Source organism: Aquarana catesbeiana, linkage group LG02, assembly GCF_042186555.1.
Source record: "Aquarana catesbeiana isolate 2022-GZ linkage group LG02, ASM4218655v1, whole genome shotgun sequence".
In the NCBI taxonomy this organism is placed as follows: Eukaryota; Metazoa; Chordata; class Amphibia; order Anura; family Ranidae; genus Aquarana; species Aquarana catesbeiana.
The window spans coordinates 676,637,909-676,650,403 of record NC_133325.1 but is presented as its reverse complement, the minus strand read 5'-3'; the positions used below and the strand labels follow the sequence as shown (position 1 = coordinate 676,650,403).

Sequence of the window (12,495 nt, the reverse complement as noted above, 5' to 3'; positions counted from 1 at the left end):
ATTTTCGGGCTGCCCGTAAATGTCCGTTACGGACAGTGGTGCCCGTAAAAAATATGGCTGCGGGCCAACTGCGCATGCGCTGTCCCAGAGCCTGCCGGGCTTAGGAAAGCTCCTGTGCGCTCAGGTATGTTCGGGCGGGCGCATGCGCAGTGATGTAACCGCGCCACGAGGCGCCAGTATCTTGTACCGTGTCTCTTGGGCTGGAGGCTGCCAGGCTGGTAAGTGAGTGCAAGCCACCCCTTACTAATGAAACTCTTGGTTCAGGAGCATGTAGAAGATGGCCTCAAGCAAGGAAGGGGTTAAAGTGGCAGAGACGAAAATGCATAGAATGCATTCAGGTGAAAAAACGAGGGTTTACAACCCCTTTAACCATTTGATCACCCCCAATGTTAACCCCTTCCCTACCGGTGTCATTAGTACAGTAACAGTGCATATTTTTTAGCACTGATCACTGTATTAGTATCACTGGACCCCAAAAAGTGTCAGATAGGTGTCCGATTTGTCCACCGCAAAGTAGCAGTCCCGCTAAAAATCGCTGATTGCCGCCATTACTAGTAAAACATATATATATATATATATATATATATATATAAATTCCATAAAAATATCCCATCATTTGTAGACGCTTTAACTTTTGCGCAAACAAATCAATATACGCTTTATTGGGATTTTTTTTTACCAAAAAGATGTAGCAGAATACATATTGGCCTAAATTGAAGAAGAAATTAAAATTTTTTACATTTTTTTTCGATGTGTTCTATAGCAGAAAGGTTTAAAACTGCAGAGGTGATCAAATACCACCAAAAGAAAGCTCTATTTCTAGGAAAAAAAGGAAATACATTTTATTTGTGTACAGCATCGCATGACCGTGCAATTGCCAGTTAAAATAACGCAGTACCATATCGCAAAAAATGACCTGGTCATGAAGGGGGGTAAACCTTTCCGGGGCTGATGCAGTTAACTGACCAAGCAAAAGGGTTGAAACAAACTATTTAACATTGACATTGTTAAATGTAACTTTTATGTACTGCCTACCAGTCATTAGTCATTTGACAATATACCTCAGTATGATCTCAGATAGCCAGTTGGCTGTGTTTAGCAAATTATTATGCTCTACAATAATGTATTGCACGACTTGCTTTTTAGGATTGCCATGCACATTACAATCTAACTGTATAATTAATTCTGGATTTATCAAAACTATGTAGGACCCACCTAATCTATCCAATCAGGCCTTTGCACTTTATACTTGTTGGTAGATCTCAAATAGATTGTAACATGTGTGGTGAGATTAAGATTAATTTATGAAGCTTATTTATTTTGAAAAAGTGACATTTGGCAGTATTCCTCTTTGGGATGAATTACAGGAAATTAGTTGTGTGTTGGATGGTATTGCTCTTTACGCGACCTTTCTTTTAAAGATAATCATTTGTGAAAAGTTCTCATATCTTCTGCATACTGAATGGCACCAACAAATGTCTTCTGTAGACCGTTAGTTATAAATGATCCCTATAGTCATTCTCTCCACATTCTGTCAATTTGAATTGTTCTACAATCTTCTCTCTTTCTAGAAAGAAGATAAATCCTTTAGCCAGTGATATCATCCTGTCACTTAACAAAATAAAAGCAGCCATAAGTCATGACATAGAATACTCCTGAACTGTGTTATCAGTTAACATATACATATAGCTCAGATGTCTTACTACTAGTATACTACAATGACATTCATTTATAAATGGAAAATGTTATTGAGCATGACGCAATGCAAATGACTTACATAACCGAAAATATACTTTGTCTATTAATGGCCAGGTTAAAACATGGTAAGGATTGCTCACCTGAAATTTGTTGATGCTTAGTCCCTAGAGATGTCATACAAAGATGTCGGGAATAATCCAATAGGTTTTCTTTGTACTAAATTTGCAGCTGCCTTCATCAAGGAAACGGATAAAGTGTGCAACAGAAAGCAAATTCAATGGAAGATTACTAGACTGGAGATCCAAGAAATTCAATTATGAACAAATCCACAAGAAGGATGCCTTTATTGGATGGCATGAGGACAACATGCCAATAAAATGAATCTTATTGAGATAATATTCCCTGAAGCCAGGGAAGGTTTCACAATCTGATATCCTGGGGTTTATTTACTAAAGGCTGTTCACTTTGTAAGATAAATTTCCCCAGATTTCAGTGAATAAAGTGAAGCTCTGTTGACATCATAGTGTGCATTTTTTTTTCCTTGTACATGATTGTGCTGAACTTTTTCTTTGCAAAGAATACCCAATCACTAAGCTCTGGGGCAAATTCCCTTGCAAAGTGAACAGCCTATTTGCCTTTAGTAAGTCAAACCCAATGTATGAAAGATTGACTTCTGTAGAGAATATGTAAATAAGAATACTTTAACCGCTTGCCAACCGTATAACTTACATATACAGCAGCAAGGTGCCACTGCTGGACCAGATCGTGTATCTAGTACGTGATCTGAGTAGGGGGCGTGCATGCATGCCATTGCCGGCGGCCCACTTCACAGGGACAAGGATCCATGTCTTCCCCTAGTAAAAGCACCTCCCACACTGTACTAAAACACAGGCTAGGCACACAGTTAACCCTTTGATCACCCCTGATGTTAACACCTTCACAGCCTGTGTCATTAGTACAGTGACAGTGCAATATTGTAAGCACTGATCACTGTATTAGTGTTACTGGTTCCCAAAAAAAGTTTCAAAAGTGTCAGTTAGTGTCTGATTTGTCTGCCACAATATTGCAGACCTGTTCTAAGTTCATGATCGCTGCCATTACCAGTAAAAAAAAAAAAAAAATTAAAATTCCATAAATATATCCCATAGTTTGTAGACGCTATCATTTTTGCGCAAACCAATCAATATACGCTAATTAGGATTTTTCTACCGAAAATATGTAGTAGAATACATATTGGCCTAAATTGATGAAGAAATATGATTTTTTTTTTTTTTTTTTTTTTTTATTGGATGTTTCATAGCAGAAAGTATAAAATATTGTTTTTTTTCAAAATTGTCAGTATTATTATTTTTTTTTATAGTGCAAAAAAATAAAAATAAAACACAGAGGTAATCGAATACCACCAAAAAACACCTCTATTTTTGGGAATAAAAGAACATAAATTTTATTTTGGTACGGCGCTGCATGACCGCGCAATTGTCAGTTAAAATAATACAATGTCGTATCGCAAAAAATGGCCTGTGATGAAGGTTAGTAAATCTTCTAGAGGTCCAGTGGTTAACAGACAGACCCATTACAAAGTGCTCTTCATGCTGGAAACTAAAGGTTTCCAGGTATAGTTGACAATCCAACCCCTATCTTTATTAACAGAAATTAAATCTCCAACCAACAAGTAAGATTTCTGCTAACTTTATAGTGTAACTATCTAGAAAAAGCCATGCAACTAGACTATTTTTAATGTAATTCCCATAATAATTCAATATCTTTTACTAGAACAGTTTCTATTGAAGAACTGTCTCCTGCCTAGCTGTCTGGCTGCAGATGGCTAATATATTCACTGGTCTGGATCCAGGGAAACAGACTGATTATGCCCTGCCCAGTACATGCTCCCACAGTATAGTCTGTAGATATAATGCCACTGTGGACTGTTCTAACGCACAGGCGTGTCACTCCCCTGCTGCCATGCATGGACTTTTAATGGGGGAAACTAAAAAAGTTTCCAAATGCAAACCCTTGAAATTCACAGGTATTAAAGTGTTTGTTACCCTAAAAAAAAAAAATTGTATCCTGTTCCCTAAAGCATGTTATACAGCACAGCGCTTGTACTGTGTAATTTGACCCCCTGTATAAAATACCTGGCTGATCCTGCCTGGTTCCCCCCTGTAAACTGACCATGGTTTATCATGGCTGCTGAGCCCTGACACCGTGGTCAGTTTGGGTGCCTCCGTCACCCGCAGCTTTGCTCTCCTGTGTCTCCTGTGTCCTCCCCCCACCTGTCAGCTCTGTTCATTCCACAATCCTCCCCTCCTGCTGCTCTCATAATACAACAACCTATTAACAATCCCCTCTGCTATGTTAAACAATGCACTCAGTGTAAAAGTCGCTGTGCACCCGATTTCAGAGCACCTATCGGCACTCACGTGACTGGCCGCCTCTCTCCTTCCCTCCTCCTGACTGATGTCAGTGGGGGTTTCCCAGCCCCACCCACTGGAGCTGTCAGCTTGAGAGAGGAGAGAGGCGACCGGCGCTCTGAAATCAGATACACAGCAGCTTTTTAAATACAGAAATACACTGGGGACATTGTTTAACATAGCAGAGGGGATCGTTAAAAGGTTGTTGCATGGCTTAACAACCTTTTTAATATATTTAATAACAAAACTGGTCAACAGAGATATGATATAACTTTACTGGATGGCTACCAATCAGGTTTTAAGTTTAGGCAGATTAGTGACTGGAAAGGAGCAATTCTGGATGTTTGATTTATAGAACAGAATATGTGATCTACAAGCAGTGGCATTGGTGTGCACTGCAGTACACATATGACAGCTTTACATTTAGCATTTGGATTTGACAGTCACCTTGGAAGGCTAAAGCTGTTGCACATTGACGATGGTACAAGAAGCACTAGGTAGCACAACATGTTTGTCTGTAGTGGGTGTGGATTACTGAACGTCATCCTCCTAACTATCTGTTATTAGAACATGTTCATCTTCCGCACTGGCAACTCAAGACTCTCTGCACTATTGAAAGCATGGGTATCTATATAGGATATGCTCATATATTTGGGGCTTCTTTGTTTTGGCACTTTTATATCTATGCTCACTGGGTAGTTTCATTTATTAGTTTAGAAAATGTTTGTGGTTGTTTATGAAAAACAAAAATATTTTTGCAAGATTTTGCAACACATAGACTTTTTGCAAAAAAATTAAAATTTTAATTTACTGGCTTATAACCTTGTATTTTACATCCTGAGCTGACACTAAAAGCCATCTCATAAATCTAGCTATTCTCTTCACTCTAACCTATGAACTTAAACCTCACAGGATTCTGTCTGGATAGAATGGGAGCTGCCACCGATGACTTGTGAAGGTGCATGATTCAAGAATGTCATCCTTATATTCAGTACTTATTGGGGGTAATTTAATAAAGCTGCTGCACCATGTTTGGGTGTTAATCTTTCTTGTTATTGTATTGTTCATATTCATGAAGCATTTGTGACTGTTTTAGTTCTGAAACCAAATTCAGGTAGTTCTAAAATGCACCACTTTTACATTGTGGCACAATGAATATGCCCAATACAAAATACAATACCGACAGTTTGTATCTTTATGAAAGTGAGACCAACTGTCTTTTGGTGTACAGAGAGAAACCCTGGCACAGACAGAATTTGTGAAAGTATCTTGCATGCAATTTAAAAGAATGCAGCACGCACAAAAATTCAAATACAAGTTCTAGACTGGTACATGAATTTGACGCATGCTGCACCATTGTTAGGGCGCATGAGAGACCCTTTTGCAAAATCTGTCTTCGCCAGTCTTTATTAATTCCAGGGATTGAGTCACTGACCTGGAACATCTGGTGTCCCAATACTTCACATGATTGTTCCATGTCCATAATTTACCAAGTACTGAAGGATAAGGATGACAGCTCTGAAGCTTACTCCTTTAACCACTTGCCGACCGATGCACGCTGATATACGTCGGCACAATGGCAGTGGTGGGCAAATGGGCCTACCTGTATGTCCCCTTTAATTGGCAGGGCTAGCGGGTGTGCGCCCGCCGCGTGCAGCGTGACCATGCCCACGGGTCCCGCGCTCGTGTCACGGAGCCGCAGAACAAGGAATTTCCTCGTTCTGCCTAGTGACATCATTATTATTATTATTATTTAAGGTACTTATATAGCTCCGTCAATTTTACGCAGCGCTTTACATATACAAAGTACATTCACGTCGGTCCCTACCCTCAAGGAGCTTACAATCTAAGGTCCCTAACTCACATTCATATACTAGGGCCAATTTAGACAGAAGCCAATTAACCTACCAACAGATAAGCAGGACACACTTAACCCCTTGATCGCCCCCTAGTGTTTAACCCCTTCCCTGCCAGTGTCATTTACACAGTAATCAGTGCATTTTTATAGCACTGATCGCTGTATAAATGACAGTGGTCCCAAAATAGTGTCAAAAGTGTCCGATGTGTCCGCCATAATGTCGCAGTCATGATAAAAATCGCAGATCGCCGCCACTACTAATAAAAAATAAATAAATAAAAATGCCATAAAACTATCCCCTATTTTCTAGACGCTATAACTTTTTTTCGCAAACCAATCAATATACGCTTATTGCAATTTTTTTTTACCAAAAATATGTAGAAGAATACATATCGGCCTAAACTGAGGAAAAATGTGGTTTTTTATATATTTTTGGGGGATATTTATTATAGCAAAAAGTAAAAAATATTGCTTTTTTTTTTTTTTTTTTTACATTGTCGCTCTTTTTTTTGTTTATAGCGCAAAAAATAAAAACTGCAGAGGTGATCAAATACCACCTAAAGAAAGCTCTATTTGTGGGAGAAAAAGGACGTCAATTTTGTTTTGATGTAACATCGCGCGGCTGCGCAATTGTCAGTTAAAGCGGCGCAGTGCCGAATCGCAAAACTTGCTCTGGTCAAGGGGGTAAAATTTTCCGGGGCTGAAGCAGTTAAAGACAAGTCAGAAATGACAGCTCCCATATCTCTATTTTGCTCCTTTAAACACAACCTGCACCTAATCCTTAGTTGTTGTAAACCTCAGTCATGAAATCTGAGCAAAGGACATATATCTGTAGTGTTTACTTATCTCTCTCCAAAGCTCTAAGTGTCATTTCTCTTTGATGCTTTGTTCCTCTGTTATCAGCATGAGTCACTTCTAATAAGTTTTCATGACACATGAGATAGAATTTGTGTTGGGGAAGGAGCTCAGCACGCAGCTTGTCTATTCACAACACAGTTCTGCTGTGTGGAGGAGGGTGTGTGCCTTTCCTCCAATCAGCTCTCACACACTGTAACTGCAGCCCTCCGCCCCCTCCTCTGTGGTACTAACAGATGCAGAAGGATTTTAAAACTGTTCTGGGGTGTAGGGAAGAGAAAACTGCAGATAAACAAGTAAAACATATGGAGGATTTGTTTTATCTCTGTGTATCATCTGAGACTGTTCACTTCACTGGGTATATGTGAGGGTTTATATTCACTTTAAATGTAATTCTTAACTGGAAACCAAACCCTTAACCTCAGATGACTTTTCTGATATCACAGTGATACAATTCAAATGTATCATCACACAGAAAATGTCATACTAAAATCAGTGAGTAATATTTACAAAAGCCTGTGATGGTATCTGTATGCCAAAAAAATAATGTCCACACTGGCTGTTAGGGGACTGATCCCCAAAAAAAGATGCACTGAAGAACCCATATGACTACTATTAGACATGAATGGAACACTTGTTTTACAATGTTATAGTTAATAAAATGTATTTTATACTATCCCTATTCAATGCTTCTCTTTTTGTGTTCTGTAAAACAGTGATGGGAAAGAACAACAACAGTGCTATAGGCTAAACCAATGTGGGAAAGAAAGATCACTCAGCGATTTCTTCGTTTAGCAGTACTTCTTACTGGCTTATTAGAAAGAAGTGATGGTTGATTCCGATTCATTGTCCAGTGAGCAAGCTGGAGGTGGAAATGTGACACAGGAAGCTGCAAAGCTCAACCAGGCAATTAGTGTGTAACCTGCCTGGCTGTGTAGTGTGGTAATTCTTGTATGTCAACTATTAATTATAAAGGATTCTGCTTCTGACAATGTCCTGACAGTATGTATGCAAAGGATACATTAGAACATGACAATCAATTAATGAGACTAATTTTAAAAATGACTTGCGTAAGACCAGACAATGACAGTGCTTGGACATATCCACCAAGCATGTATAATCATTCAGGCACATATTAACGGAAATTTAGCACATTGAAAAAATATAGTTCTATAATGTCTTGCAGTTATAGACTGCAAGACATAGACAAGATTACGTGTAACAGCACACAAGTGACCTATGTTATTGAGTGCCCTTGTCACCTACAATATTTAGGGAGAACCACCAGACCTCTGTTCGTGAGGATTAGAGAACATATCAACAATATAAAAAAGGGGTTCCCCAAACACAGTCTTTCAAGACATTTTAAAGAAGTTCACCACAGGGACCCCACTGGTTTCATATTTTATGGGATAGATCAAATTAGAGACCACTGGAGGAGATGGTAATAAAAGGGCCCACGTGTCACAAAATGACACAAGGTGGATATACAGATTGGGGTCTTTAGCGCCCGGAGGCCTCAACATTGATATAGACCTCATTTGTTTTATATCCAACTTTTGAACCCGTACAATCACCTCACCTGGGAATATTCTTCAACATTACCAGATCCATATCTACTTGGATTTTCCCTCCCTTTACTCGTAGGTTCCCGTATTCATTATAGATGGGTCCCTGTAGCTGATAGCCAGGTTGGGACACAATAGATATATATATATATATATATATATATATATATATATATATATAAAAAACTCTATATTTCATATATATCATTTGAGATAAACATAGGTTTACAGTCTTTAATCTCTAACAATCTCTTACAAAAAATATTTTATATATAAATATATCTCTCTAAGAACCAATCGGTTTAGCATGTTTACCAGATAATATCTGTATTGTACATGGTGAGCGGATGTGCTGGGAGTTATTTATACACTTGACCACAAGGGGAGCACAGGTCCCATTTTAATGGCTTCCCTGTGGGGGAAACACCATCCTACATGGTATATGTGGCCACATTAGATTAACTTTCCCACAAACATCCTATACTTAATTACAAGGGGCTAATCCAGCACCGCCGCTCACTATATATGATGTGAGGTGTACCAAGATGGCACCGCCTCAGACGACGTCCTATGACGAAACGCATAAGGAGGAGCTTGGTGCACACCCATGTCACTTCCGGACTGTAACCTTCCGGTTGGTGGAACGCACGCGGGCACAAACGCTTTGGATTGAACCTTATTTTTGCTATTCGGGCATATGTTATGCCCTGCGTTTTCATTTTTAATCCATTTGTTACAATAAAATTCACCATTCAGATTTACGCTATGAGTACCCATTCTTTATGTCCACATATATGAGGATACCCTGGGGCTTGGTGTACCACAGAGGAGGTGATCGCTCTGGATACTGGCATTAGAGCAAATCTGGTTACATGCGCTTGACCCCTGCAGGGGTACAAAGATCTGGTGAGTGTGGAATTGAAGGGGAGCACGACAGTCACCTCAAATTTTGCACAGGATTAACGATTAAGAGTACGCACAAACCACTTTGGATGTCTGCACGAGTCACTTGGTAATAATATTTGTACTAAAGATTGAATTATTTGTATTTACAATTCACACGAGGGCATTTTTTGCACTAAGGATTTTATTAATTTTTAAAACATTTTTCATTTAAAAAATATTTTAAAAATATTTATTTTCTTCATATATTTACAGTTTTCTACCTTTTAAGGGTTTATGCACTTTTGGATATGTTTCATGTTTTAGTCACGTACAAGCAGGAGGCTTGCATAATTAGCACAAATGCACTTTAATATTTGTATTTAGGTTTATCTAAAAAGCACTATCAGAGTTTTATTACTTTGATCACTTGGCTTTGAAACACAAAATATTTTTTTCTGTTGATTATCACAACATTCACACTCATTGATGTGAAGTGAGATTCACTCCTGAGGGTCACTCTTCAGTTGAGGGGCAGCACCATTTACCTCTTGATTCACCTTTATGTTGTAAAAGGTTCAAGAGTGAGAGCGGTTGAGTAGTTTAGCAAAAGACACTGGGAGGGCTGACAACATTCAGTCCACAAAAATGCTGTATGTTGTCAGCCCACCACAGGACGTAAAAGCCCCCTCTTGATCCAGCAATTTGCACGGGAGCCTTGGCCATCCCAGGTCTCTCTCTCTCTCCTCATTGGCTGAGACACAGCAGTGGGAGCCATTTGCTCCCACTGTTGTCAATCACAGCCAGTGAGCCAATGAGGAGAGCGTGGGAGACGTAGCCACAGCTCTATGTGTCTTATGGAGGCATAGTGCGGGGCTGAGGAGCGAGCATGCACTGGTGCCCCCATAGTAAGCAGCTTGCTACTGGGGGCACTGGTCAAGATGGAGGAGCCAGGAGCACAGACAGGGGACCTGAGAAGAAGAGGTTTAGGGCTGCTACTACTGTACTATTCGATCCGGTGCAGGCAAAAGTGTTGCATTTGAGACCTGCATTTTTTAAGTTAACAATGACACCCACTGAAGAACATAAGTGCAGTGCCTTCTCAACATGATGTGGGAAATGCACATGTAATGTGGGTTTACCCCACCGTGTTCTGGTGTGAACTTTAGTAAAGGAATGTAAACAATTTCAAACTTTGCACCAGAAGGAGATGATTTTGTAAATGAAGACACACCAAATAAGTTTTCATAGTTCCACAGTACTATTGTGTGCCTTCATTCACAGAACAATCATCTACTAGTACAATGTTATTGTCAGAAACCATGAACCAGACCAAGACAAAAGTACAGTAAAATCACACTTGTTTATTAATAAAAATAAAAAGGTAAATAGAGTAAGCGTAGTCAAAGTACAGCCAGAGTCCAGTAACCGGATCGGATAGTCAGCCAAGCCAGAGTTCAGTAACCAGATTGGGTAATCTGCCAAGCCAGAGTTCAGTAACCAGATCGGGTAATCAGCCAGGCCAGAAGTCTGGGATCCAAGTAGTGGAACAGCAAGCAGGATAAGGAGCCAGAAGGGATGTCAGCAAAGCCAGTCTTTAAACAGGAATGCAGGCGATGGTTTCTTGTGATGTGACCAAGGCGAAGGCAGAGATCAAGTGAGCTGGACGGCTTTAAGTAGGCAGGACTGACAAGCAGAATCAACAACAGCTGGGTAACTGTGGAGAGAGAGATGGGAGCTGGCAATTAGCCGAAAGCTGAGCAGCCAGCTCAGAGAAGGAAGGGCTGAGCCCAGCCCTGACAGTACACCCTCCTCAATGACCCCTCCCCCTCGGAGGACCACCGGGCTTGAGGGGAAAACGTCTATGGAAATCACGGAGGAGGACAGGGACATATACGTCCGAGGATGAGACCCAAGAGCGTTCCTCCGGACCATACCCCTTCCAATGCACCAGGTACTGTATGCGCCCACGGAACCTACGGGTGTCAACGATGGATTGTACTTCAAACTCCTCATGGTTCTCAACCTATATAGTGTGGCACCGAGGTGGTAAAGCGGTTGCAGACCAAAGGTTTCAATAAGGAGACATGAAACACATTTGAGATGCGCATACTAGGAGGAAGGTCCAACGCGTAAGCCACTGAGTTAAACCTGCAAAGAATACAGAAAGGCCCAATAAACTGAGGTGCGAACTTCAGTGAGGGAACACGAAGTCGGAGGTTGCGAGATGACAGCCAGAGGTTAGGAGGTTGCGAGATTCCTACCAGGTCCCCAACCTGGTAGGAAGGCGCAGGCAGGCGTCTGCAGTCAGCATGGAGTCTGTACCTATCATTAGCATGACGCAAAGCCTCCTGGACTTGTACCCAAGTGGAACGAAGACCACGGAGATGCTCCTCTAGCGCAGGAATACTCTGCAGAACAAATGAGTCAGGCAACATGGAAGGTTGGAAACCATAATTTGCCATAAACAGAGACAGAGAATAGGGAAGCAGAATTCAAGGCACTGTTGTGAGCAAGCTCTGCCCATGGTAATAGGTTTGACCAGTTGTTGTGACGGTCAGAAATATAGCAATGTAGGAATTGCTCCAAGGGCTGCTTGGCTCGTTCTGTGGTCCCATTAGACTGCGGGTGATAAGCAGAGGAGAAAGCAAGCTGAATTCCCAGCTGTGCACAAAAGGCTCGCCAGAACCGGGACACAAACTGACTACCCCTGTTCGAGACAATCACCTTGGGTAGCCCATGTAAGCAAAAGATCTCCCAAGCAAAAATGGAAGCCAGTTCCTTAGAAGTGGGCAACTTCTTAAGTGGAATACAATGACACATCTTTGAGAACTGGTCAAGCACCATAAGGATAACTGTGTTGCCTTGGGAGTTGGGCAACTCCACAATGAAATCCATAGACAGGTGGGTCCAGGGCCTCTCTCCATTGGGTATGGGTTGTAGGAGGCCCACTGGAAGGTGTCGTGGAGTCTTACTCTGAGCACACACGGAACAGGCAGCTATGAAGGCAGTTACATCAGCATGTAGACTAGGCCACCAGAATTGTTGGGAAATGGCCCAAACAAGTTGATTTTTACTAGGGTGGCCAGCTGCCTTGGGAGAATGGTAAGTCTGGAGCATGGCATTACGGAGACATTCTGGGACAAAGCAGCGGTCACAAGGTTTCACAGGAGGAGCATCGACCTGAGCAGCAAGAATTTTGTCACCCAAAGAAGAAGTAAGA

The 12,495-nt window shown here is 41.0% G+C and overlaps 1 protein-coding gene across 2 annotated transcripts in view; it reads left to right on the top strand.

Moving 5' to 3' along the window:
• Nucleotides 1-7,498, top strand: part of LOC141129011 (tapasin-related protein-like) — an 87,414-nt gene extending 79,916 nt beyond the window's left edge. For both annotated transcript variants that reach the window (XM_073616734.1, XM_073616735.1), the window contains exon 9: nt 1,927-7,498. The gene's annotated coding sequence lies outside the window, so the exon portion shown is untranslated. The remainder of the gene's footprint in view (nt 1-1,926) is intronic.
• Nucleotides 7,499-12,495: the final 4,997 nt, after the last annotated feature.